Source organism: Lonchura striata, chromosome 11, assembly GCF_046129695.1.
Source record: "Lonchura striata isolate bLonStr1 chromosome 11, bLonStr1.mat, whole genome shotgun sequence".
Lineage (NCBI taxonomy): Eukaryota > Metazoa > Chordata > Aves > Passeriformes > Estrildidae > Lonchura > Lonchura striata.
The window spans coordinates 22647467-22661986 of NC_134613.1; the positions used below are offsets into that span (position 1 = coordinate 22647467).

General features: G+C 43.6%; 1 protein-coding gene across 2 annotated transcripts in view; it reads right to left on the bottom strand.

The window, feature by feature from the left end:
- The window catches only part of MEGF11 (multiple EGF like domains 11), a 253885-nt gene extending 241232 nt beyond the window's left edge, over nt 1–12653 (bottom strand). For both annotated transcript variants that reach the window (XM_021552638.2, XM_077785950.1), the window contains exon 1: nt 12558–12653. The gene's annotated coding sequence lies outside the window, so the exon portion shown is untranslated. The remainder of the gene's footprint in view (nt 1–12557) is intronic.
- Nucleotides 12654–14520: the final 1867 nt, after the last annotated feature.

The following is a 14520-nucleotide window of genomic DNA, read 5'->3' on the forward strand; positions in this document are numbered from 1 at the left end:
TGGATGAAAGAATAATTATGAAAATAAAAAAGAAAATGCCTTTTATACAATTTAATTCTCAGTAATTCTATTTCAATAATGCAAAACAGAAAATACAGCGTGTAATAACCATTCTGGGAACTTTGTTCATTCCACGAGTTACAAGGTACTTTTATTACCAGGATACTCACTTTGTTTCTGTGCCCTACTGTGAGCATAAAGATTTACATCATTCTCAGTGAATCTATTTAAATTTTCTTTGCAAACTTAATATCCTGATTCAGCAAAGTGTTGAGATGGAAGCTTACCCTGAGCACACACTGAAACCCCCAGTCAGGGTAAATGTTCCTGGAATTCGTGCAGGGCAGTTTCAGCAAACTCATCTTTCAGATACTCAATCTTCAGCAGGTAGCCAGGTACCCTTTATTTCATCATTTTGCTGACCTGTGTACTCAGTTGTGGAATAAAACCTCCAGGACACCCCTGCCAAGCCCTGTGCCCCTCCCATGCCTGGCACTGACTCTAATCCCAGTTCTCACAAATGCCCCATGCAAAATTTTCTGTCTTCCTGTGAAATGGATTCCTTCCCTTCCCCTCAACTGTGGGACTTGATGGAATCATCGCAGAGAATCCTGGAATGGTTTGGGTGGGAAGGGAGCTTAAAGCCCATCCTGTCCCATGGGCAGGGACAGCTTCCACTGTCCCAGGCTGCTCCAAGCCCCATCCAACCTGGCCTGGGGCACTTCCAGGGATCCAGGGGCATCCACGGCTGCTCTGGGCACCTGTTGGTAAATGTGAATCTGTGCCTGCCATGCCATGTTTATGGCAAAGCCAAACTTTGCCAGGAAAAAAAAAAAAAAAAAAAAGTGACATAAACTGTTTTAGATAAAAACACCCCATCTATGGGCAGAAACTACTTCTACAAACACATTTTTTGTTACAGTCTCCTCCAACTTTCCCAGATGGCCAGGTAGTGGCTATTCCTTGGGAGTCACCATATGCTCTAAAATTAGTGACTCACATCTCTAACATTCAGATCTCTGAAAAATGCCCGGGAAATCAGAGTGGGTGACCAAGACCCTCCTGTATGAGAGGGAAAAGCAGGTTCTTCCATGGCAAATTCTGAAGTCCAAAGTCATTATCCCCAATGGAATAACCACGACCACTCTCCTGGAGCACCACTGTCAGCCAAGACAAGGGCCTGGACTGGTTGATTCCTGCACATTTCCTTCCTTGTGAGGCTGAATATAGATACAAGGATGTGACTTTTATAATTTTACAACACTGTTGTTGCAGCCAAACTCTTTGGCTTGAACATTTGACTTTAGATATGTGTTAAGCAATGCACAATAAATTCTCATCCAAAAGAAAGAGAAATACAGGAGCACATGCAAGGCAAGCTCTGGGCACAGAACAGTTAACACAGGCCTCCTGTCCACTCCACATTTTCCTTAAAAGCTGCTGTGAAAAAATCCAATTTCTCCCCAGAAGTATCATGATTGAAAGCAGCAACTTGAAAACAGCAATATTTTTATGGGCTCCTGTGAAGAGGATTCTCCAGTGCTCAGTAGGGTGAATCCAACCTTCTCAAAAACACTGATCCCATTATTCAGTTTTGGTAATTAAAATGTTTTCTAAATGATTGTTCCCCAGCAGGAGGAAATTGATTAATTTTAATGCATTATTGTATTTTAGCGTGGAACAATGTTGTCTTTTTATTCCTCCCTCCTTGTTCCTACCATTTGCAGATGAATTATTTAGATGTGAAGATTTGTCTGCTGTGTTTGACGTGAAGCTTTAGGGAGCAAGTGGAGAAACCTAAGGAGTGCCTCATCATTTGCAAATTCAATTTCTTTTTATTTGGATATTGATTAGCACAGCCCATATCACGAGGAAGTGGCTTGACTTAGGGAACATAAATATGACTTTAATAGCATTTACATATTTAAAAATGCATTTAGGAGTTCCATTTTATATACTGCTTTTTAAAACAAGTTGTTTCATTTTGAGGGGATAGTTTGCGTTTTGTTTTGGTTTCCAAATTAGGCAACAGAATCTTATTTAATTTAAATATACTTTAATGACACTGAGTAGCATTTACCAGCATAGTGCCTCTTAATTTAGGTCCAAATTCTGAGTCCTTTGAAATACACTCATTAACTTCAGCTGTTTTTCAGTGAGGCTGCTAATGACTTACAAGTGTTAGAAAAGTTAACAGACACCTGGACAGCTGACATCAAACAGTGGTTCAAAACCAGATCCTGTCCCAGCTGAAGAAAAGAGATGTGTGGATCTCACAGTTCTATCACAGCAAGCAATATTTTAAATAATTAGAATGATTTTGTGTTTTTGTTCATCCTCTGTGGCATTTTGAGTGGAATCAATGCTGCCACAGATGACCTAACATTAAATAGTTTCTTCAAAGTGTTTCTCCTGCTCACCATATTTTTTTTATGAAAACTTCTGCTTAATTAGAAATTAAAAGGGAAATCCAATATTATTTTATCAGAGAATAAAAGTTTGTTTACATATCAAGTTCTATTTTCAAGCAGACTTCAGATTGTTTTCTCAGATAGCTAAGAAAACAATCAGATCTTGTGGAATGAAACAATGATCATCCAATTGCATGAAATACAGCAACAAACTGGAACAGAACTACTTGGCTTTGGACTTAGCAACAACTGGCAGCAATCACCTCCATAAAATTAAGAGAAATGAGCAGAGCAGACTGATCTACAGCTAATGCAGGACTAATTTGCCTAGGGATGCCTACAGTGCACCCAAGAACTTTGCACAGGATCTTGGAGCACTCTACAAATATGCTAAGATTTAAAAAAAATAGCAGAAGCATTAGTATGCCCAAAAAATAGAAGGCTGTGGTATTAGAGGCAGGCTTTGACAAAGCCAAGGACAGGCTCCTCCTTTCCTGATCCTATAATGCATCATTTTTTCTGGCAGTAGGTTTATCAAATAAACAACATTCATCATAACATTTATTACTTAATATCAAATTTACTAAAGTGCTCAAGGGTCTCAAGCAGAATGAAGACCTCTATATTTTATGTAAAGACACCCAAAGAAACCGTGTGTCCTTAAATACTCACTGTCCTACATATATCTGAAAAGTCTCATCTTCAAAGAACACAAGACTTCAGTGCAGTTGAATATCTCAGCTGCCAGCACTTCCCACCATCATGGACTTGGTTTGAAACTCAGTTTGAGAGAGACTTTCAACAACCAAACGCGTTGTCCTTCACACAGCAAATGGATAAAGTGTGTTAAACACACCAGTGAGCAACCAGGATATATTTTTGTCTTACAATGTATAGATTGAAATCTCATGTGCAATTGAAAATATTACAGTAGGAAGGGGAATGGCACGAAGACCACCTTATCCTATTTCCAAACTCCTTAGTTTCTCATCCCTTGGAATAATTATCTTTAGCTAGACAAGAAGAATTTTTTGTTCCTTATAAATTCCTACATAATGAATGACAAGCTACTATGCTAATATAAGAAAATACTTGTATCAAAGTATTTTTTCCTTGTATGACAGGCAACATGCAACATAAGACTTCTTTGAATTCCTAGGCAGATGTCCAAGATTTTAGCTGGGAAGAGTCCAGCTGGCAGCTGGGGTTCAGTGTGAAATGCAAGCACTGCAGCACTTCTCTCTCCTGGGTGGGTCAGATGGCCTGAACAGGGACCACATCTGCTCAGACAGCTTTCTGCCTGTGGCTGCAGCATTTACCTGAAGTGACACAACTTCCAAAGGCTGCATTCCTCACACTGCTCCCCAGGATGATTCAGGAGAGCAGATGTACTCACCCTCACACACAAGGAGTCAAGCTCATCCTTCCCTCCTATTTTTATACACATTGACTGCATTTCTTCTCTAGAGCTCTAATGCAGGACTGAAGATTTCATAGCACTTCTTATTTCTGCCATCCAGTGGAACAAATAAATGGTATGCAAGCATCATGAAATATGGGAAGAAGATGTTTTTAAATTTAGAAAAGTAACTTTTCTGTAAAGAGTCATAGCTCTCAGGAACATGGGGGGATTCTTGGGGTGCCCTGTGCCAGGTCCAGGAGTCAGCCTTCAGTTATCCTTGTGGGTCCCTTCTAATTCAGGATATTCTATGATTCTATGGTTCCCAAATGGATTCACTGAAGCAAACCCAGCACTAATCCAGGCATTGTGCTGCAATGTTGGCAATGGCAAAACCAAGCAATGGCCAAGCTGAGCCCATGTTCCATCAGCAGGAGGAAAAGCAGCACAGACACACCAGTCCTTCCCTCTCTGGGTGCTGCTTTGAGCACAGCTCAGCAGCACAGAACAATCAGAGCCCAACATTTCCATATCCCTTTGGCTAAATCCACCAGGCTCTGCCACCAGCATTTACATCCCAGCAGCACTTCTGCAAGCTGAGGATATTCCCCTTCAGCAGCCTGCTGCTGGCTGGGCTGTGTGTGAACACCAGAGCCTATTCCATTTAGAGTACCTGGGCAAACATGTTTCTCTTACAAAAGTCAACAGAACTACGAGTTTATATTCAGTTTCCAGTGCACATTATTTTAAGTAGATCTCCTGTCTTTCAATGCCTGCATGCAAAAGAAAACCCCAACCTTGGCTCTGTACTACAAGGGGAACATAGACCTTGAAATTCTCCTCTGATTAATGCTCTACCAAGCTGTCCCTCAAGTGGGAAACTTAATCTTTAACAAAGCCTAAAAGAAGGCTGGGGAGGATAAGGCAAAAGACTTGCAGGACAATAGAAGAGGAGGGAAAAACCCGTTTGCAAAAAATTGGGAGGATGCTTGGATTATCTAGAAACCATCAGTGTTAGATGCTGGACACTACTCAGTGCAGCAGCATCCTGCTAATTATTTATCTCTCTTTTTGTCAGGCAAAAGGCTTGTGCACACCATACACAAATCTGACTCCTCACTTCACATTCTCAAGTCAGTGATTCGAGTGAGCCTTTAATCTGTTACCGAATTTTATTTAGTTGTATCTTTGTCCCTTCTTGTTTATTTTCTTAATTGTGTTTCTTTTTCTCACTTTTTTCTATATATAAGTGACTTTCTGTGTCCTTCCTACCCACACACCTCTGCCTGCCTATTTCCCATTGCCTTTCTGTTTAACATCGTTTGCCTCTTATTCAGAGTTCCCACTTTTTTTGCATCTCACAGATCAGAGCAAGAAGAACAAGCTCAGTTTCCAGGCTGGGTTCAGATCATCCACAAACAATCCCACGGAACATATTTTGAGAAATAAATTTCACTTACATCTTCATGAGCCAGAGTGGTACAATATAAATCAAAATACAGTAAGAAAAATAAAACTTTTCAGATTCCTGTGGATTGGAATGGATGTAGCATCTGCCTCAACTGTTAAGAACACCTCCTGCATTCACTCATTTGCTACCTTCTGACCACAAGCAGCAGATGGTATTTTGTCATTGCACAGATCTCAGTTCCCATAAATCACAATTTCTGCCCTAGAGAATTCACAACCCAGTGTTGGGTAACAAGTGGATGGGTCCTCTCCTGCAACAGGTACTGCAAATGAGTTTCCTTCCACATGCAGCTCACAAATCTTTCTGTATATTTGACCACCAGTATTTATCATAAATGAATATTTTGTAAATACAATTCACCACTCTTGTTGTTTTGGTGACATTCCCAGTAGCCCTCACTGCACAGACTCCATCTAATTAATCCTCAATTACTATTAACACATCCTATAGGCTACTGATGTCTTCCCTGTCCAACATATAACACATAATTTAAGACACTATAATGGCACTAAAGAATCTAACCCAAAAGGACTCTCTGAGGTAATTTACACTCACCACCATCAAAGAAAACTGATTTGTTAGAGTATTTAATTTTCAAGTATTTTTCAGTGTTATGGCAAACTTATTACCAGTAGTTCTGGTCAGTGACTGCAGTAACTGTACTTTGCTCCTCAAAACAAGTTCAACATAACTCAGTGCAATGACATTTCCAGCTGAAAGATTGCCTCCATTAGTTAGGGTTACATCCAAAAATCATCAGGGAAAGCTTACAGAAAAACAGCAAAACCATTGCTACATGCTCAGCTCTGTCATTCTGGAACACTACAGCTATCAAAACTCATCATGTCTAAACTGAAGCTCAGAGTTACAAATGATAATTTTCAAATTTGTTCATTCATTCATTTACCATAAGGTTTTTAGTCTTTCTTCACAAGTAAAATGAAAACCAGGCATTATTATGAAAGGATGGGATCCATCTCTCCAAATTGAAGTACAAAAGTTGGATGCCTGGTATGGTCTGGTCAGGACCAGCAGACTGCCAAGGACTACCTAGACCTCCATGGAGGAAGGGGGCAGGTGTCTTTTCCAGAAGGCAATTCATCCTAAAGGTGACATCCCCTGCCAAAACAAGCTTCCAAAAACCCAATCCTTTACAAAGAAATACGAGCATAAAACTCCTCTCTCCTTGGAGTTTCAGGGCATGACTGGTCACAAGGTGTTTGGAGAAAACGTTGCATAAGAACACCAAGAATGACATTTTCTGATGCCTGAATTGTGTCTATAAAATAACTGACTGGTCCTGTTTGGTTGATAAAATGCCTATGTGGAATATGCATGGAAAAAGAGAGTAGAAGTGGAGAAGGGGTGAAGAACATTGCTATATCGGATATTTTTCCTCAGTTTGAGGAATGGTAGGTGTTATGACTTCAGTGGTTTTGATTTGCCATATCAATTTTAAAGCACAGAAGTTAATACAAGTTCAAATTATTCAGCCAGCACTTCTTTAAAATAATATTTACAGCTTGTGCATTTAAATAAAGGAAAACAAAAGTAAAATTTATGCTACAATAAAGTATTATTGTCTTAATTCTTTAGCAGAATTAAGCTAGCTGTAGCAAGTAGATAAAAGCCCTTTGAAAAGTGAAACATTGCTGCAGTTTGTCTTGTCAAGGCTCCTGCTTCTAAGAATATTTATGGTTTTCCTGTTCCTTGAGAATCGTAAATGACACAGCAGGTCAACGAGACAGTTTCCACCTCAGTCTGGATATTTCCATCCAGAACGAGAGGATAATTCAGTCTCCATCCCCAGGTAACCCCAGCCTCTCTCTTTCCACTGCTAAAAAAGGGCTTAATTCTGCACTTCCTCCTGAGAAACAAATTCCATAGCTTGTGCTAACCCCACGACTTGGCCAGGGCTGTGGAATGAAAATGAAAGCAGCATTTCCTGGTGCATTCAGAGAGCAGGAATCAGCCCCAGCACACAGGGGGCAGGGGCACTTTTCTGGAGGGACTGCCTGTCAGCAGGTACTAGACTGTGATGCACAACTCACATGACACACTGTCAGAGAAGTCACCTCCCAGTGTCCTGTGCTGTGCAAACAGCGTGCTGGCTGCTAAATGACTTTACATTCTTCTTTATTTTTCTGCAGAGCTTATTTTAGAAAGGTTGTATATCAATCTGGAAAGTGCTGTGAACATGATGTTATCATAATGGTACCATATGCCAGTTGACTACTTACAAATCATCCATGCTTCCCTCACTTGGTAGGTTTTAAAAGCATGATAAAGAACTTGATTCTCCTCATGCTTATACTGGATTTATATCAGTGCACCTCCATGTTTTACACTGGTAAGAAAATATTTGTATCAAAATCTCTACAAAGCTTTAAAGGGTCTTAAAACAGCAATGTCCAAATAATAGTTTTTACTATTCAAGTAATTGTTTCAAAAACAGATGTGAGTGTTAAAGACTTAAACATATTAAAAAAGTAGCATATAGTCCCAAACGCCTTATCCATCCCTACAATCTACAGAAATAGGTTACATCCTTTAGCTTTAAAGCTCTTTTAAAAGCTTCAAAGTTGTTAATTTACCTTCCTGGTTTGGCCCCTTTAGGAGGCCACTGTGAATTCCAATACTCCACCTGATCATTTCTCTATAGCTTTTTCCTACTATCTGTGTTCCAGAGAAATCAGATTTTCATGTGTCCACAACACTCTATAAACCTTGCAAAAATTGTGTTCTGAAAGACTTGTGATAAAGCAGGAAGTTAGCAAAAATCTAGATCTTAACAAGGAATCCAAGATAAAAGACCAAGTAAAACTTCTGCATATCTGAGCTTAGGAAAACCTGAAACTATTTCCACTCATATCTACCAGTTAAATATCAAAAGAATAAAAACCAAAAATAAAACAAACCAAGAAAAATAAAACCCGACACAAACTTGTTTACAAATTCCTCACTTGGGAAACCTGTCAGCTGTCATATTCTGGCAAGATTTATGGTGCCTTTTTGACCCTTTAAAATACTTTTCAGAATGACTATTAGTCTTTATAAAATGTTTTTGGTGAAAAAACCCTAGAAAATGAACTATGTGAAGTTAGTGCACATAGTTAGAACTATTTTCACTCAGTTACTCTCCCTTACTCCTCCTCCATGCAGAGCACATGTTTAGCAATGAATCTCATTTCAGCCTCGTGCCTATTCATTCATTCATTAGCCTTTGTTCTCAGGCTGGTACCGGGAGAAATTCTCCGTGCTAGTTCTTACTGCAAAGGGAAAAGTGAGCCCTAAAGTTCTGCTCTCCTTTGCAATCTGGTGTGAGTTGGGTGAGCTCTTCATTCCTGCTGCATTTCTGTGAGCGGGCTTAAGTGGTGACCTTCATCTTGTACCTCTCTGCCTCGCTCAGAAAGAAGCTTTCATGCAAATTTCAATAGCTTCCCTTTAGAGCAGCAGCCAGATTAAAGAACCTGCCTGGAGGGCTGAGCTCTACTGGTCAGATACAAGTGTTTGTAAACACACTCATCCTGGAGAATTCTTGTGTTTGGTCATCTTGACTGAATGCCTCAGATTCTCTGGGCTGCAGCCCACTCTCACAGCTACTGAGTCTGATCTTCACAGCAGTGTGGGATATTGTCTCTTCATGAATTTTGTACTTTATCTGTAATTCATAAGGTAATTGTCACATTCTACAAACTCTTGAACAAAATTCCTCCTCTCTACCTGCACACATCAATTGTACATTACTCACAGGATTCACAGAGAAGTGTCATACGGCTGAATTCTTCTGGCAATCTCTAACTGATTCTGTCTGGGATTTGTCTCCTCTGAGACTGGCTCTTTTAATTTTCTACAAGGTTTTTCATGTCTCATTCTTTAACATACAAAACTTCTCCACTGAGGTTTCAATCAGTTTTGTGCAAAGGAACATACAGGTGGATCTGGCAGCATGGTCAGTCTGCAGGGCATAGAACAATGAAGGGGAAATTTTTCTCTCTTTTCCATTAATATCTGAACAAGCCTTTCTGGGGTAAGTAATTTATTCACAATGGTAATTGTAACTATTTCTTTGATGCAGGGTTTTACATATTAGCCATTTTTTGTAATATGTGAGATAATCAGGGCAGGATGCTGTGGCTTTACAGGGATCCCAAGTGCTATTTGAGACATATGAAGAAAGCCAAGATATCTGCATTGGGCACCAGATCCAGTGTGTGTCTCCCAGGACAACGGAATTCTGGTGGAGCAGAACTGGAGACCGGGCAGGATACCCTAAGGAATGTAAGGGGATTATGAAACCTGAATCCTACAGGCATCTACAGCGTGGTCTTAGGTCCATCACCACCCCTGAAGGGCCTTTGGCTCTGAATTGGCAACAGACTCTGCCTCTGGCAGCCTCACAGATTCCTTTGCATGGATAAGCAAGGCAGAGAGGGCAGTGGAAGTGCCTCCCATGTCTCCCAGCACTCCTCTGCAAGGTGCAACCAAACAGACATATTTGGATAAGATGACAAGATGACAATAAATCTGTAAATAGGTAATTCAGACCCAAAGAGGGCCAACAGATGATGGTTTGAGGGAGCCCACCACACTCTGTGCACCTCTATTACACAAAGGGAATGGCAAGCATAGATGCTGTGATAAGAAAAAGGTACAAACCAGTGCAGGCACTACACTCCACACTCCCCAGTGCCTGCAGCCCCCATGTTTCTAGAAGACTTATGGCTTTTATATAATGTAACTGTGAACCCTGTAAAATCTCCATTTAAATTCCTGACCCAGAGATTTGCACAGCAGTACTGCAAAAAGTAGTAATTACACGGAAGCTTTTTAATATGTAATGGTATGCAGCACTTCCCTTTTTAAGCTGAACAACCAAGGTAGTATCATAAATATTATATTTAAATAGTAGCCCAAACCACGTGGTTTTGAAAACAATAACCAAGCACATGCTTTGCAGGAACACAGAATTAGCAATGATTTCACATACAAGGATAAAAGGTTTGCAAGAATTGTGATCACGCTGGAGAGAAATAGTTTATGCTATTTCAGACTGTACTCAAAGGTATTTTCACAGCTCCAATATAATTGTTTTTAGTGATTTATAGTTTTGCCGTATGCATTTGCTTAAATATTAATTCTGCTGCCTGGAGTTTAAAGCACGATGGATTGTTCAAAGTGAAAATAGCTGAGTGCCTCATTCACAGTAAATATGGGACTTCTTAAAAGGGACTGTTGGCTTCTGTTTGATTCTTTGGACAATTAATTTATGTTTAATTTAAAAAAAACCAAGAGATCAAATTAGGCCTTTTTCATAAGTAAAAAGCTGGACCAATGTAATGCAGCCTAATAGTGTGTGTTTATTATCAGCCAATTTGGGTTTTTAAACTAAAATTACAGAATTTTATAAAGTAGGTGACTGGGAATGACTGGAAATAAAGACAACACTGAGACCCTGTTTTGAAAAACAGATCACGGCCATATGACCATTTTCAATGTTTCATATGTTGAAACACTTTCACCATAAAACTTTTGCAATTCAGTAACAAATTTACTCAGGTATCAACAAGAAACATCAATAAAACTGAACTCATGAGTTTGAGCACTGAAGAAGCCTCCAGAGGTTGTTACTGACAAATAAGCCTTGAAACTAATTTTGCAAACGTATTTCACACATGCTTATTAAGGTTTATTAACCTAATGAAAGATAATTTCAGGTGCCCCAATCCAACTTTAAGAGGCTCCAGAGCAGGGCCCATGAACATCAACTTGTTCATAAGCAAGAACAGATCCACGCTCTGTAAAAGATTGGCTAAAATCCAGCCCTGTCGTGAGGCTTGTTCAGTTGGTTTGGTCACCTTTGTTTAGCAGCACTATGATCAAGGCAATACACCTGAAAGAATCCATTCAGCAGGCACTAACTCCTCTGAGAAGGAAAACTTGTGGGGTTTTATAACAAAGTAGACATGGCAGGAAGGTCCAAACAGCAAGAGAGACAACCAAGCTCTGGATAGACTCTAGGAGATATCTAAGCATGGGAAGAATTCTCAGACTTGGATATTCCAGCATAAATCTTCTCAGATTTCCTTAGCCCAATGATGTGAAATTAAGACCCAATGTCCAATCACCTTTCTATTTCTATTACCAAAATACAGGGCTGAGCATGACAGGCGGTGGGATCTGCCCCATCTGACAGGTCGTGGAAGGCAGACAGGCTGCTCCATTCTGGCTAATTTATGTGTTACATACTTCTGTTCTAAGTGAGGGGATAATGAAGGCATGAGTTGTAGCTTTCCTTTGAGTTAACTCCAGACTTTCTTCCTGCCGGGGGGTAGGACGGGCTAAGCCCAATGTGCAGTGATCACCGGGCTGGAGATTCAGATAACGAGGAGCGATGGCTGCCTTGGTTTCCCAACTATTGATGCCCTGTCCACCCCTCTGGATCAATCAGGTGCCCCGAGATAAACACAGCCACCAGAACTGCGCGCTGTCCCTGCGGAGCGCCGCTGAGCGCTGCGTTTGGGAGCTGATGTCCTGACACTCCCAAACTTGTCTCTTTGTTAGGAACCACCTGGCAGCGTGGCCAGAGTCCTGCCTAGGCGAAAGAAGGCAATGTTTGGCAGCAGCGAGTAGCACCAGCGAGAGGGAGATTCCACCCCCTTCCCAGGCTCTAAAAACGCAGGTGTCGCTTACACACTGCATCCTACAACTTCTCCCTGCCCCAAGCACCTTCTCCCACCAGGAGCCCCGGCAGGGAAGCCACTATAATCTCAGCAGCGAGGCGCCAGCCCGAGTCCACTCGCCCGCGCAGCGCGGCAGCCCGAGAACGGGGACACGCCGGGGACACGAGGGGACCAAATCCGTCTCCCGCAACCAAAAGAAAGTTCGTGCCGATACAACACCCCAGTAAACCACGCGGGGGGCAGGAAGCGGCTTCTGAGAGAAGCGTTGATAGGGGAGAGTCCTAATAAAGCCGTAAGATCTCACCCACGCACACATCTCCTAGCTCAGCACTTCCAAAAGCACCAACGAGAATGCAAAGATTGAGGCAAGGGACTGGAGAGAGACTGCCTCCTCCCGGCTCTTCCTGGCTGCCTGGGCAGTTCCAGGAGGAGCAGGGCAGGGGCTCCGTCCCTCGCAGCCGGGGGTGTAGAGGATGCTCCTTGTCCCACAGCAGCGCCAGGAACAAACGGGGCGTGGGAGCCGCAGCTGCGGGCACGGGGCTCCGGTGCCGCGTCCCCGGCAGCGCCCAGCGCTTGTCCCGACTGGCACCTACCTTGGTGGGACCCGGGTCCGGCTCCGCGGGGCTGCGGCGAGACGGCGGCGGGAGGGGCGAGCGGAGCCCGAGCGGCCTCGGCCGAGCCGGGGCCGCTCGCACGGGGGCACCGCGCCGGTGCCGCTGCCCAGGACGGGCGGGCGATGCTGCTGCGGGGGACTCCGGGCGCCTCTTTGGCTCTGTTAGGAAAGTTACCGCGGCCACACGACCCACCTTAAACCCGCCTCCCCGCAGGACCCGGGGGAGGGGAAGGAAGAGGAGGGCGGGAGGAGACGGGGGTGGGGGCTCGGAGCCGCTCTTTTCCCGGCGCAGAACCAAGTCACAGCAGCATCTCTCGGGCAGTCGCTCCGGGATGCAGGGCTGGGCGCACCAGCGCATCCCCGGCTCTCGCAGGCGCTGGGCTGAGGCTGCGCTCCGCTCCCCTCCCCCTGGATTGTCGCTTTGACGTGCGGTACCAGCTTCAGAGCGCAGAAACTTTCCCGTTTCCTGCGGCGCTGACGCTCATTTTTGGCTTATTCGTTTGGTAATGGTTGGTTTGGCATCTCGTTATTTATTTAACCGTTTGTTGTGTCGGGGAAAGGGGATCTAGTCCTGATGCCTTAGGCTTTGTGAATGTATTTTGGGGCTTTTTTTTTTCTGCCCGATTCAATTAAAATACATTCAGTAGCCTAAAAGGACAAAGAATCAGACTGGCACCCCGGCATCCCAAGGTTGCCGCCCGAACATGTGGGAATGAGGAAGCAAACTATAGCCGAGGCAGAAACACCTGGTGGCTCAGCAGAGGCAGGAGATGGGGGAAAGCACGGCTCCCTGCCTGCTGCGGCTGAAACACCGCGATCTCCCGAGCAGAGACCTCTCAGACTCCGCGGATGTGTTCAGAGGGAGATCACGCAAACTTCTGGACCCATTTCAAGGTGCCGGGTTTGCAAGTAGAGGCACGCACGCAGCTGGAGGAGCGGGCACACACGGGCAGGCACACGCAGCTCGCAGTGCCTAAAGCAGCCCTGCACGGGGAGACGCTGGCCCGAGCTGATGCCACGCGAGGTTCAGGGGATGCTAATGGGGAAAAGCGGCGTGGAAAATTTACCTCTTCTCTAGCATCCTCTACCGTCCAGAGCATCTGCCCTTGCGCTGTCACATCGACTGCATCGCTGCTGCTCTCGGGTGGCTCAGTGCCGCTGCATGGTCAGAGAGGCATCAGCCAGGGAGTGAATCGCACCCCACGGTTGTCATTTTCTTCCTGAAAGATGTACCAGAAGTTACAAATGCATAATGATTAAAATCATTAGACCAAAAGGCTTATGACAGATGATTTGAACAGCTGCACTAACTTAGCTCTTAGCCAGCAATCTTACACTTGCACAGGCTTTTCAAGATGAAATGTTCTACTTGTGTTAGGTACTATTAGTGATTATATTCTAATTAGAATAATAATGTTGGCTGTGATCCTGCTTTTTTAACATCTTAGTATGTAAGAAACATAAGACCAAGTCTCTTTTTGATAGCAGACCAAAAGGATTAATAGAACTTTTTTTGTCACCGTAGCTATATGATGAATCCCCACATTGTACAGTATTTTATGTCCATATGAGGCTGCCAAAATCCTTTGTCCTGCACTGTGTGTTTCTTGGTCACATGCCAGTGCATGACTGCAGGTGATGGCAGTGTTTCAAAAAGGGGCCAGGACTGGTACATTGGCTCTGTAAGGGACTCCCTGCAACCTCCCAGCCTCCCAAAAAACTCCTTCAGTCCAGCACTGCCCTCGTGCCCCGAGGGTCCCAGCCTTGCCTTGCCTGGCTGGGCTGGTTTGCAGCACTCCTGGGACCTTGCACCAGCCCCCTCAGCCAGCAGCATGGGGCAGTGGAGAATCCCTGGGTGCTGGAGTGGCTGCTGGAGAGATTCCTCCTTCCCTACCTCTTTTCCAGGCCCACTTCTGCTCCCTCCCTGGCTCCACAAGCTATTT